Raw genomic sequence first — 14301 nt, 5'->3', positions numbered from 1 at the left:
TGATTTGTCAGGAGGTGAGGGGGAGGAGGAATTTCCAGGGAAAGCCCAGGGTTTTGGTTAGGGATAGGGATTAGAACCTGCACAGAAGCGGGTTATTTTAACCCATTTTCACATGGGCTTTACCTATGTCTAGAAGAGCCCTTAGAGGCAATAAACCTCTAGATAGCTGTTTATAGGGTGCTAGGGAAGAATACAACAATTATGTTTCATGCTGGACTTCTGGGTTTGCAAGAGCTATCTTGTTGCCTAGCACAGGAAAGAAAATAACAGGTTAAGTCTGCTCTTGGAAAAGTCATTTTTAAACTATAGTTCCTAGAATTATTATGAAAAGATCAGACTCCAGCCCATACAATCATGCAACATCTTTTTATCTGTGTCTTTTCTTCTGTCTCCACCATATAATTGGAGAAATGGATCAACAGCCATGAAAGCTTAGCCTAAAATAAGCAAGTAACCAAGTTGCTGTTGGTTCCTTCATTCCATTTCATTCTGAAACAGATTAACACAGCTATCTCTCTGAAAATCCCTCAGGAGTGAAAGTGACTAGACTAATACTTAATCAATAGTTAAACTATTTTATTTTATTTATTTTGCATGTGAAATTTCCTTTATCTTCTTTTATTAATTTATGGCTGCTGCCATGTGTCAGTCTCTAGATCTGGAGCATAAAAAACACTGTGCTGTTTTTATACCAATTTTATTTGTTGTTTTAGAGGATTTTTTAAAGAACTGAAATTATAAACTTAAAGCTCATTTTGCTTTGGAGCATCATCCAAGAACTATTGTTACCAGTGACTGATACATGGAATGAATCAATACAAATGAATTTTGTGAATAAGCATCGCATTTAAAATATTTTGAATTCACAGCTCTTTAATGCATTCTCTATTTGCATGTACTAGTCATCTCTTTGGCAAAGTTGCCATTGAAAAACTATAATACTCTCCCTTAAGGAGTGAAAATAATATTATGAGATATTAAGAAAAAATTGTTTAAAAGACTGTTTTTTCAAGCATTGGAAACAATGCAGGAACTAGTCAGAATGTTCACAGTTTGGGAGGATATGTATAGGAAATAACATTTTCTGCAATATTTTCTGTATAGGCAATAATATTTCTGTATAGCAATACATATTTTTCTGTGCAGCTAATGTTTGTTCCTTTGCAGAAAATACTGTTTTCTGTGCCAATTAACCACATGCAAATATTGTCCAGAAGAAGCCCTGAATTGCAAATAGGCTTTGAAAACTATGCTGTTTTCGAAGGCTTGCTTCCAGTGAGAAGAAAAATATTAAAACTAATCATTGTTTCCTTTGAGAAGAAACTCAGCAAAGAATACCATTAAGATTGTACAGTTACTTATGGAGCCCACTTGTGGATGAAGGTTGAGATGTTGCTCCAGCCGTGTCATTAAAAGACACAGCATTTGTCTTTCTTTAAGAAGCAAAGCAGCCAGGGAAGGAGGGCAGAAAGGCATTGCCTTTGAGCATAAGCTAGACTTATCTTATTTGCTTTTAACAAGCAGTTTGAGTGAGCTAGGAAATTTGCGCTTGAGAGAATAATGCCAGGGATTAATTTGTCTGTGATTGTTGTTGTCTGCATCACTTTTATGGCATTCTAGCAAATATTTGTCATTTACCCTTTCAGATACTTAAAACTGTAGGTAGGTAAAAGCATCATGTTTTTCTTTTTAGAAGTGAGGTTTGAGGTGTTTGCAAGCTGTGATTTTTAGCTATGACAGAGATCGTGCATCAGGATTAAATACTAGCATATATCTCCATGGATTAATTGTGCTAGGTAGCCATTGTGCAACTGAACCAAGATATACAATTGCAATCAAATGCTCATGAGTATTTACATGCAATGCACAATGTATTCATTGAATTCATGCACAATGGTGTGTGTACTGATGCAAAATGTGCATCTGACATGTGCAATGGCACCATATGCATGGCTCTACGAGGGTTATCCAGAAAGTAGATTACGTTTTGGAATTAAAAATGAACAAAGTATAGGAGAAAACATTTACCATATGCAGTTGAAAGCCAGACCCAACTATCACTTCTCAACATAGTCGCCATTCAAGTCTAGGCACTTATCATAGCGATGAATGAGCTTGGCAACTCCTTCCCCACAAAACTCTGCTGCTTGCATCCTCAACCAGGACGAGAGTGGGGGAAAGTTCAATGTGTTTTGGCGACTATGCACAGCTGTGGAAAGGGGTGACCGGCTGGTTGAGGAAGCAAGCGGCAGAGTTTTGTGGGGAAGGAGTTGCAAAGCTTATTCATCGCTATGATAAGTGCCTAGATTTGAATGGCGACTATGTTGAGAAGTGGTATTTGGGTCTGGCTTTCAACTGCATATGGTAAATGTTTTCTCCTATACTTTGTTCATTTTTAATTCCTAAATGTAATCTACTTTCTGGATAACCCTCGTATTTCCTCAATCTTGAACTTAAGAGAAAAAAAAAGTCAATTCACAAAAAGGTTAGTTATACATTTGTAAGGCTTCTGGCTTATTTATTGAACCAGTGTAGTGTAGTAGATGGACTACAACTCTGGAAACCAGGGCTCAGTTTCCCATTTGGCCATGGAAATCCTATGGGTAAGGCACACACTCTGAAAATCCCATGATAGCTTTGCCTTATGGCCAGTGTAAATCAGAAATGACTTGAAGGCACACAACAACAAACATTTTTAACTGCCCTAAGTTCTTATTTTTGATGTTAGAACCACAGTATCCCTTGCCTCCTGGGTCTCCAAATGTTCCTTTCAGGTACCATGTGTCCTGTGGGATTATGTCCCACACACTGAGTAAAACTGAATCTAAAAGGAAAATGGCAATTAGGAAAATGATGTGCCAGTAGTCATGGGAGTGGGGAGTGGTTTGGGTTGCCATAGTGCTGCTGATGTTGCAACTATATATTCCATTAATTTATTGAATTTACAGCCTGCCTTTCTCTCAAAGAAAGAACCAAGATGACTTTCTTTTAGTCATGGGTTGCCCATGGTTCTGTTGCTGAAGGAAGCACAGTTATTCTTGGTGTTATGATGTTTTCTCCCCTGGGTTGTATAGGAGACATCCAGATGTTGTCTTATTTCTGGTAGAAGTTCAGAACTAGGACAACTCCACGAGAATCACCCACCAAAGGAAAGCAAATTCAGTCTCCATACTAATACATCCATTGCCCACACATGTCCAAACAACATTATCAAGATCACATGTTGCTTCCTTCTAAAGCAGTATTTCTCAACCTGTGGGTCCCCGGGTGTTTTGGCTTACAACTCCTCAAAATCCCAGCCAGTTTACCAGCTGTTAGGTATTTGAAGGCCAAAACATCTGGTGACCCACAGGTTTAGAACCACTGTTCTAAAACTATGCATCAACTTTCAGTAAGATAGATAGGAGCTGAGGTGGTGAAATGGGTTAAACTCTTTTGCCAGCTGGACTGCTGACCTAAAAGTTGATTGCTGATCTGAAGGTTTCTGGTTTGAATCTGCAAGATGGAAGGAGCTCCTGTCTGTTAGCTCTAGCTTGTGGAGACATGAGAGAAGCCTCCCAACAGGATGGTAACACATCCAGGCATTCCCTGGACAACGTATCTGTAGATGGCCAATTCTCTCACACCAGAAGCTACTTGCAGTATGTTCTCAAATCACTTCTGACATGATAAAAAGTAAGGTAGATCAGATTGAGACAATAAGTGGCCCAAGACCAACTAAATAAGTTTTATAGGCCTCATCTACATTGTTATCTAATGCAGTTTGAAACTGCATTATATAATCAATGTAGATGCATATAATTTAATTTAATTGCACTGAACTGTATCATATGAGTTTCTAACTGTGTCATATGACAGTGAAGGTGGGGTCATGGTTCAATGGAGTTCCAGTGTAGCACAGAACACTAGCTGATGTTACGTTGAAATAGATTTGGTGGAGGGTGGGAGGGTAAATCAGTTCAATATTTCCCATCGTACAAAACTAAATAACAAAATAGGGCAAAAAGAGAAACAGAAAACCTTTCAAATTCAGATCTTATCAGCATCCATATTTCCCCTTTCTCTTGGTAAAGGGATCCAAGGCAGCCAATAACATATTAGTTAAACAGTACAAAGTCAATAGACATATTAATATAAGATTTTTTAAAAAAACAAACAAACACTTTGTAAGTTAAAACAATAAATGCATTAAGATTAAAAGGTAAAGGTTTCCCCTGATGTTAAGTCCAGTTGTGTCTGACTCTGGAGGTTGGTGCTCATCTCCATTTCTAAGCCGAAGAGCCAGCGTTGTTCGTAGACACCTCCAAGGTCATGTGGCCAGCATGACTACATGGAGCGCTGTTACCTTCCCACCGGAGCGGTACCTATTGATCTACTCACATTTGCATGTTTTCGAACTGCTAGGTTGGCCGAAGCTGGAGCTAACAGTGGGTGCTCACTCCGCTCCCCGGATTTGAACCTGGGACCTTTCAGTCTGCAAGTTCAGCAGCTCAGCGCTTTAACACACTGTGCCACCAGGGGACAGAGAACTGTGCCAACAGGATAGGGACAGAGAAAAAGGCCTCTCCAGATGGTCTTACAATTCTACTGGGCTCATGCAGGGAGATGATGGTCCTTTGGATAACCATAAAACTTCCAAAGCATGTGGACAACTTCAACAGAAAGGAAGAAACCATGAAAATGAACAAAATCTGGCTACCAGTATTACAAAACTCCAAAATCAAAACAATAGATGGGATCCAACATTCTGAGGGCTTGACTGAACAAAGGATGCCCCCAGGCAAGGGACAAAACATTTCCAATGCTAATTAGGGTGATTAACTGAAACATTAATGCTGGCTTCCCAGTGACAAAGGACTCTTGCCACACCTTGGACTCTACACAGATATATATTCTTTCCTTCTCTTACTTAGTTTATCCATACCTCACAACCTCTGAGGATGCCTGCCATAGATGTGGGCGAAACGTCAGGAGAGAATACTTCTGGAACATGGCCACACAGCCGAAAGACATACAACAACCCAACCATAAAACACTTTACTAGTCAAAACCATCACTTTGAATTAAGCCTGGGAACTGTAGGAGGCAGAGTTAAATTTCCTCAAACAGCTAAAATCCAAAATCATTTTCATATAGGTTTACAATTTTTGGGCTCGCCCACACGGCTCCAAACATTTCTAAAGTATTGTTACAAAATGCCTACATTCATGTGGTGATGCAAAAATATTGTGGGATGTGATACACATCTGGCCACTTACAAAAACCTGGCATTAATTGGTTTCACTTAGCTGCAAACATCAAGCATCCACTGGACTGAGAGAGAGAAAAGGAGGGGGGATCAGCACGAATCCATAAAATGATACCAAGGCAAACAACATGGAGTGTTCTGTTCACACATAGCTGAAGCCATTGAAACTCTCTCAATCCGAGTGGCAGTGTTTCTACTCCCTCTACTGGCCAGAAATCCCTGTTTGGAGCGTGTTCTCTGCTCCTTCTCTCCGGACATCGTCTCTGTGGCCAGATCTCTTGGGCATCCTGAGACAGAGACGTTTGCTTTAGGAGGAAATGATCTTCAGGACCACAGATTTTGTCAATAATGTCCTCTAACGTACATCGAGTCTGTAAGTTTATGCTAGTGTGGGTGTCAGCGTGGTTTAAACTCCTTCTCGTACTTCCACCATAAATTAAGGGCAAAAGTTTCAGGTACTTCTGGGGTATGCATGCCCTAGATTTCGCTGCAGACGTCCTGATCTTTGAAGCTTTTCTCCAGGTGCATTTTTCTATCAGCTTTGTTTCTCACTTCTAATCCCATGATGCCTTTTGGCAAGTATGAGTAGTGGGTGCGGTATGTTTATTCATGAAACAGCAGGAGTCACCCCCGTATTGCTGGTGACGTTCTTTTCTTTCCCTCCTCCTTCCCAAATTCCTCAGATATTTCTATTGAGAATGAGTCACCTAGAGATGGGAAGAATATCCCTCACTATTTGTTTCCCTATAGAATCATGCCCAGAAAGCCTTGTGAGAAGACTAGAGTAATGGCGAAGGTCCCTTGTGGTTTGCAAAGTCTTTAAGGGAATTATTTCACAAATATACATATTTGTATGCAATCCTCTTCAATTCCCCGCCCCCACAACATTCTGACCTAAATCCTATTTTTAATCCCAAGTACAGTAGGTCCATTTAATCAGTGATATTTACCCACATGTTGACTCATACATCAACCATTGATTGAATAGGTCTATTAGTTGAGTTACTGTGAGTCTTTCGGGCTGTATAGCCATGTTCCAGAAACATGGAACATGACCATACAGTCCGAAAGACTCACAGAAACCCAATGATTCTGGCCATGAAAGCCTTCAACAAGGTCTATTAGTAGGTTCTAGTTGGAAGTAACCAAAAGGATACCAGACATTGTTTCCTGTGGGGAAAAGTGGAAAAAAAACCCCCACAAAACTCTGCAGAAAAAAATGAGAAGAATCCCTGAAAGACTTCACAAAGTGTGAATATTTCACAGTGTGAATATTTTCATGCATCGGTGAAATAACTATGGAAACTACAGTAGAGTCTCACTTATCCAACATAAACGGGCTGGCAGAATGTTGCATAAGCGAATATGTTGGATAATAAGGAGGGATTAAGGAAAAACCTATTACACATCAAATTAGTTTATGATTTTACAAATTAAGCACCAAAACATCATGTTATACAACAAATTTGACAGAAAAAGTAGTTCAATGTGCAGTAATGCTATGTAGTAATTACTGTATTTATGAATTTAGCACCAAAATATCACGATGTATTGAAAACATTGACTACAAAAATGCATTGGATAATCCAGAAGCTTGGATAAGCGAGTCTTGGATAAGTGAGACTCTACTGTATTCATCCTTGCCTGTGAGAAGTGGGGAAAGGAAGGTGAATGGAAGAGAACTTTGCAAAGATTTATATCCCAAGAATCATCAAATTTAGTTTGACTTTCAGGTCCTTTCTATACTGACCATTTAATGCAGTTCAAAGCAAGCTTCAAACTGTGGTGGCTAGACCAAACTCCAACAATGCAAAAGCTGGGAATCCTGGTAGTCTTAACGAAAATTGATCCATTTAATCAATGAGATTTACATATGTGTTTATTCACCATTTCAAAAAAATAATAATTGAAGAGTCAATTCTAATTTGGACTGATCAACAGGCCTCAGGCCCATGAGCAATACAAATCAGGGTAATCTGAACCTCAAGCCCATGAATGGTATAAATATGGAGAATCTGGGCCCCTCCAAATATAGTTGGTTATGATCTCTATTGTGCCTGATCGTTAGGTATGTGAGCTAGGATTCATGGGAGTGAGCATAACATCTGGAGAGCTTCAATATCATATTCCTGTTAGAGATGATAATGATGACTGTCCCATTTTTTCCCTCTCTCCATTCCATCTTTTTGCCTCTGAGCATCTCTGCCTCGTCCTTGTCCACTTGATTATTCCTTGCAACTTTGCTAATAGCTGACCAGATTTCCACTGTAAGGTAGCAGAGTGTATAATAACCTGCAATTATTGTCCATTTAGGCTCTCCCTTGGGTCTTTTTTATCCTCGCCTGCGCCAGATTTCTATGTTGCCTTTCTGCTGATTTTACTACCACATTAATTACTGCTGAGAAAGGTGTGGGTGGGGGATGAGGGGAGACGGGAGGATGCAGCACACTCAGGAAGCACAGACTGCTAGGAAATGCTCACCTCACTTGCCTGGGTGCATGTTCACTTCTTCCACAAATGCTGGAGGTCTGGATTGTGTTGCTAATCCTGGATAGAGGAAATCAATTCAATCAGTGTGTTGTTGAAGGCTTTCATGGCCAGGATCACAGGGTTGTTGTATGTTTTCCGGGCTGTCTGGCCATGTTCTAGAAGTATTCTCTCCTGACGTTTCGCCCACATCTATGGCAGGCATCCTCAGAGGTTGTGAGGTATACCTCACTTGCTTAGTTTCTCACCATAGGATCATCCGCACTAAAAAAGTTATGGTGGCCCAAAATGTCACATTGCTACATAGAATCGTAGTATGATAGAAATGGAAAAAACTTCCAGGGCCATCCATGTAGGAATACATAACCCAAGCACTCCTGACAGATGTTCATCCAGTGTAAAAACCTCCAGGGAAGGAGACTCCACAAGAATCCCAGTTATTGTATTTCCCTGTCAACAGCATTTACCTTTGAGAGGTTATTCCTAATGTGTTTGCTAGTTTAAAAATTAAATGCTTCAATACGTCTCATTCCATAAATGGCCAGCAAAATGCTCTGGTGAAAAGATCTTCTAGTACAAAAACTCCTCTTTGGTATAATTATGTAATAGTAGTTTGATGTCCCAGACCTGCCAACAGATGAAAATAGAGACATGATTTGGAACTGAACTGTAATGTGACCCATTGAATGCAAGGACAGTGAAGATGCTGGAGGAAAGGAGTACAAAACCTCCTGGAAACACATTGACTCTCTTTACAAACTTGAAACTTGGTGGAGGGCCTTTTTTGACACTTAAGAAGACTGGCAAGTGCTTTGATTCACCCTGAATCTACAGAACCTCTTTAGTTGCAGATTCTCTTTGCACGGAAGGCATGATACAAAATTCAACAGCACAAATGGTACTGCAGCTCCAAAAACTGTGCCATGCCTCCAGTAAGGACTGTTTTCCCTTCCCTGTCTTTATGGTCTGCAATATCACTCAAAAGCAGTATTATAAATCATTGAAAAGAAGACTTCTATTCCAGCATTCGATTCTTCAGCCAAGATATATATAGAGAGATATATTATACAGTATATATACACATGTGCATGTACATGCCTTCCAGTTGCCCGTTGACTTATGGAGACCCCATGAATTCCACAAGACTTTCTAAGGCAAGAGAGTCACAGTGGTGGTGGTTTTGCTAATTCCTTCCTCTGAAATATAGCACACAGCATCTGGGATTTGTTGATGATCTCCCATCCAAGTATTAACCAGGCTTTACCCTGCTTAGCTTCCAAAATCAAATGGGATTTGGTGCCTTAAGGGTATTTAGGCCCAATCTCCATATATAGGTAAAGGTAAAGGTTTCCCCTGATGTTAAATCCAGTTATGTCTGACTCTGGGGGTTGGTGCTCATCTCCATTTCTAAGCTGAAGAGCTGGCGTTGTCCATAGACATCTCCAAGGTCATGTGGCTGGCATGACTGCATGGAGTGCTGTTACCTTCCAGCCGGAGCGGTACCTATTGATCTACTTACATTTGCATGTTTTCGAACTGCTAGGTTGGCAGAAACTGGAGCAACAGCGGGCTCTCACTCTGCTCCTGTGATTTGAACCTGGGACCTTTTGGTCTGCAAGTTCAGCAGCTCAGTGCTTTAACACACTTCACCACTGGGGTTTCAAAAATCTACATATATATCCACCATTTATTCCAGATTTGTTCTTCTCCTTGGTAAGATAATGTTTTAATTCCAAAAAGAATGTTTTCTTTTTCCAAACACATTCTCAACTAATAAATGACTTCTAGCAGCACACCTTTCTGTGTTTTTTTTAACCTGCCCTCACTGAAAGAGGAAATGGCAGCCTCCCTCTATCTTTGATATTTCCATTTGCTTAATGGTGCTTTATATTTACATATCTTCCAGTCTAAAGTTGGCTACTCTGAACCTCTGCAGAAAGAACGATTTAAACACAACTTCCTCTCTCTCTCTGCTCTGTAAGGCACTCATTTGGATTAGCTCCTTTATTGCTGCTCTGGAGACATGGAGCAATGAACTCAAACTGTAGGAAAAGAGATTCAACTTAGATATTAGGAAGAAATTCCTAATGGTTAGGAACGGGGCCGAGCTGTGGCACAGGCTGATTAGTAGCCAGTGCAATAAATCACTCTGACTGAGTCATGAGTTCGAGGCCAGCCGTGTCGGGGTGAGCACCTGACAATTAAAAATAAAATATAGCCCCTGCTCGTTGCTGACCTAAGCAACCCAAAAGATAGTTGCATCTATCAAGTAGGAAATTTAGGTACCACTTATATGTGGTGAGGCTAATTTATGACACCATAAAAATCACCCAGCTGCCATTGGAATGAGGAAGTTGCCATCGCAGTGGATGATGAAGCAGCTGCTCCTCCTGTGGCCGGAATCAAGCATACCCTCAGGAAGCTGGAAGCTGGGAGTTGGAGAAGGTTTAAAATGCCTCTGTGTCTGTCTCTTTTCTATGTTTATATGGCATTGAATGTTTGCCTTATATGTGTACAATGTGATCCGCCCTGAGTCCCCTTCAGGGTGAGAAGGGCGGAATATAAATACTGTAAATAAATAAATAAATAAATAAATAAATAAATAAAGCTGTTTCTCGGTGTGTAGAAATTTCAGCTAGGATTGCGAATAAGCAGGTCCATGCTTGGTGAGCTTCCATTAAACCAGATCAGCCAGGATGGATAACAAGTGTTCCAGGTTGAAGGCAAAGCTACAGAGGTTTATTACAATTTGGCCAAATAGGATGCAAGTGCAAGCAATATGCTTCAAAAGGTACAAATACAAATTCACAGAAAAATACATTGCATTTTATGCAGTTCCGACAACTATTCAGACTCCCAGTGCCCTCCTTTGATTGGCTAAGAAGCGAGTCTGACTAGGATCCTTGCTGGGATTGCCTGGGAGTTCTCCTGACATCACAGCCTGCTGGAGGAGATTCCTGTGGCGGGAAGAAAGACAGCTATCAGTTAGTGAAAAGGACCAGTCCATTTTAGGAATGCCCCCAAAGGCACAAACCTGGAGAAAATTGTGACATGGGTATGCTGGTGAGTCTTTGATTAACTCAAAAATCCAGTTTTCTGTGAGACAAAAAGTTCAAGACTCAAAACACAAAGGTGGTAATTCTAGATAATCAAGGGCTTGGCTGTCCGTTCAGAAAGTTGGCAAATTCTTGTTTGCTGAGCCTCCTCTTCCATGGAAGCGACATACTCTCAACCTTAAAAGAATAGGCAAACATCTTGAGCTCATCCTGGTGATAAAGGAGATCAATTGTCTTGCATACATACACAAAGGTTTTAATATTATCTGATGTTGGAAATAGCTGGAGGGATCCTGGCCACAATCTCTGTTCCCAAGGGATTATGCAAACTGAGGGTATAGGAATCATAGAATCATAGAATCATAGAATAGTAGAGTTGGAAGAGACCACATGGGCCATCCAGTCCAACCCCCTGCTGAGAAGCAGGAAATCGCATTCAAAGCACCCCCGACAGATGGCCATCCAGCCTCTGCTTAAAAGCCTCCAAAGAAGGAGCCTCCACCACGGCCCGGGGGAGAGAGTTCCACTGGTGAACAGCCCTTCTCACAGTGAGGAAGTTCTTCCTGATGTTCAGGTGGAATCTCCTTTCCTGTAGTTTGAAGCCATTGTTCCGTGTCCTAGTCTGCAGGGCAGCAGAAAACAAGCTCCCTCCCTCCTCCCTATGACTTCCCTTCACGTATTTGTACATGGCTATCATGTCTCCTCTCAGCCTTCTCTTCTGCAAGCTAAACATGCCAAGCTCTTTAAGCCACTCCTCATAGGGCTTGTTCTCCAGACCCTTAATCATTTTAGTCGCCCTCCTCTGGACGCTTTCCAGCTTGTCAACATCTCCCTTCAACTGTGGTGCCCAAAATTGGACACAGTATTCCAGGTGTGGTCTGACCAAGGCAGAATAGAAGGTAGCTGCCTTCAAGATACATATTAATACATTTTATACATTTAAGAATTGATACAATATGCAAATGATACAAGTTACACATAAACCAAAACATCAAGTTGATAAATTTATTGAGGGGTTAGATTTAATAGGGTTTAAAGGTAGAATTGCTGCTAGGTCCATCCTGGAGATTCTAGTGGCTACGACATTTTGAAATTTAGGAGTCGTCAAAAATGTTTACAAAATAAAAATAATATTTCTTGCCTGAAGTCTAATTATGGTCCACAAATCTGGGGGTACCATGGCTCGACAACAAGTGAAATACAATGTTGCCTTAGAATCTGATGGATTCTGCTTCTCTGGAACTTTGTAAACAAAGGCTGGATAGCCATCTGTCAGGAGGGCTCATTCTTGTATGTCAGAGTGGGGTTGGACTGGATGACCCTGGGATTCATCTACACCAGTGGTTCTCAACCTATGGGTTCCCAGAGGTTTTGGCCTACAATTCCCAGAAATCCCAGCCAGTTTACCAGCTGTTAGGATTTCTGGGAGTTGAAGACCAAAACATGTGGGGACCCACAGGTTGAGAACCACTGATCTACACTGTAGAATTCATACAGTTAGGCACCACTGTGCCTGTCCTGTCTCAATGCTATGGAATCCTGTTATCTGTAATTTGGTAAGGCAACAGCATTTTTGGCTGGGGAGGCTAAAGTCATTGCAAAACTACAACTCCCAGGATTTCACAGCATTGAGTCATGGCATGTAAAGTGGGGTCAACTTGCATTAGTTCTACAGTGTAGATGCACTCTTAATCCTGAAAACAGAGCATCTTCTGAGCGAGCTGCAAATAGGGATCGCTGCATGAAAGGGGGTTGGACTAGATGGTCTTTGGAGTCTTTTTCAACTCTAGGATGTGATGTCCCCAGATTCAGCAGGTACAGTAGAGTCTCACTTATCCAACATAAATGGGACGGTAGAATGTTGGATAAGCAAAAATGTTGGATAATAAGGAGGGATTAAGGAAAAGCCTATTAAACATCAAATTACGTTATCATTTTACAAATTAAGCATCTAAACATCATGTTTTATGACAAATTGACAGAAAAAAAGCAGTGCAGTACACGGTAACGTTATGTAGTAATTACTGTATTTATGAATTTACCTCCAAAACATCACAATGTATTGAGAACATTGACTAGAAAAAACATTGACTACTAAAAGCCAAACTGTGTTAGATAATCCAGAACGCTGGATAAGTGAGACTCTACTGTATGTGATGGATCTGGGGCAGAAATGCCTTGTAGTAACCTGCTCATTACAGATGTGGCCCAAGTTTCAGTTATAATATTAAAAAGTGATATTTTTGTTATTAAGCAAAAGGAATTAATGACAAATAACTTCTTTATATGAAATGAGTTACTCCAAGCACTCTAGCCAGTCCAAGATAGATCTTTCATTTAAAGCCCAGAAATTTTTCATGCAGTCTACTGAAGCGCTGGCTATCATAAGTCAAGCAGTGTGGAATAATCGCCACCAGTTGGCTCTAATAAAGGACTTGTTGACAAGTAGCACTGAACATATGGGCTGGCATGCCATTGTTTTATGTACTTGTGAGTTCCCTTATGCATGAAGGTCTTTGGGTTTTGTTGTTGTTTAGAGATGGCATCATGTCTGCATTTAATTACTAGTAGCCTATGCAGATTTCTACAAGTGTATATTCTTGGATGACCCATAATTACACATCAGTATCTTAAAAGTATTACTTGATTCACTGGATTTACAGGAACATTTGACACAAGGTTGGTGTTCAGAGAAGGGTTTTATAGACCAACCACCATTTAACTGCATTAATGAAGGTTTGCATTATATTCAAGTAGCTAGAATATGGAAGCAAAAGGAGGTACCTACCATTAACGACTGGATTTTAAAACTGTTTGACATAATACAAATGGACACTTTAACTTAAAGACTAAGAGAAGTCAAAGGGAAAACAGACTGGCTGGGCTTCAGAGATTTCATTTGGAAAGATGGATATAAATTAACAATAGACTTATTTGATATGTGAAATACATCAAAATAACAAGACTGTTAATACCAGAGATGAAAATAGACAACAAGATTTTAAGACCCTCAAGAGGACAATGGGAAGTCAACCAATTTTTTTCTCTATTTTTTATTTTTATTTCTATTTTTATTTTTTCTCTTCTTTTTTACTTTTCTTTTTTGTCTTTGTTCTTTACTTTCCCCCCACTATTTCTACACAATTGCTTTCCTCGCTTTCACTGTAATTATAGATAAAAGCACAATAAAAAACTTTATATATAAAAAAAGAAAGCTGTAGGATCTCAGCTATGAGAGTCCATAAAAATGTGTTTTCTGGACTTCATGCTCTCCACAAGGGCCATTGGACCCTCTTGATCTCCACTCTTGATTCCCAGAAAGAATCAATTTGGCTTTTAAATGCCAGCTCTCCAGGCAGATGGCCACCCACCTTTTGCATAATAGCTTCCACAGAAGGAGAATCCATCAGACTCTGAGGCAGCATATTCCACTGCTGAACAGCTCTGAGCATTAGGAAACTTTTGCTAATATTTAGGTGGAATCACTTTCCCTGCAATTTGAATCCATTG

This window comes from Anolis carolinensis, chromosome 2 (assembly GCF_035594765.1).
Source record: "Anolis carolinensis isolate JA03-04 chromosome 2, rAnoCar3.1.pri, whole genome shotgun sequence".
Classification (NCBI taxonomy): domain Eukaryota; kingdom Metazoa; phylum Chordata; class Lepidosauria; order Squamata; family Dactyloidae; genus Anolis; species Anolis carolinensis.
Note: the sequence above shows the minus strand (reverse complement) of the source record.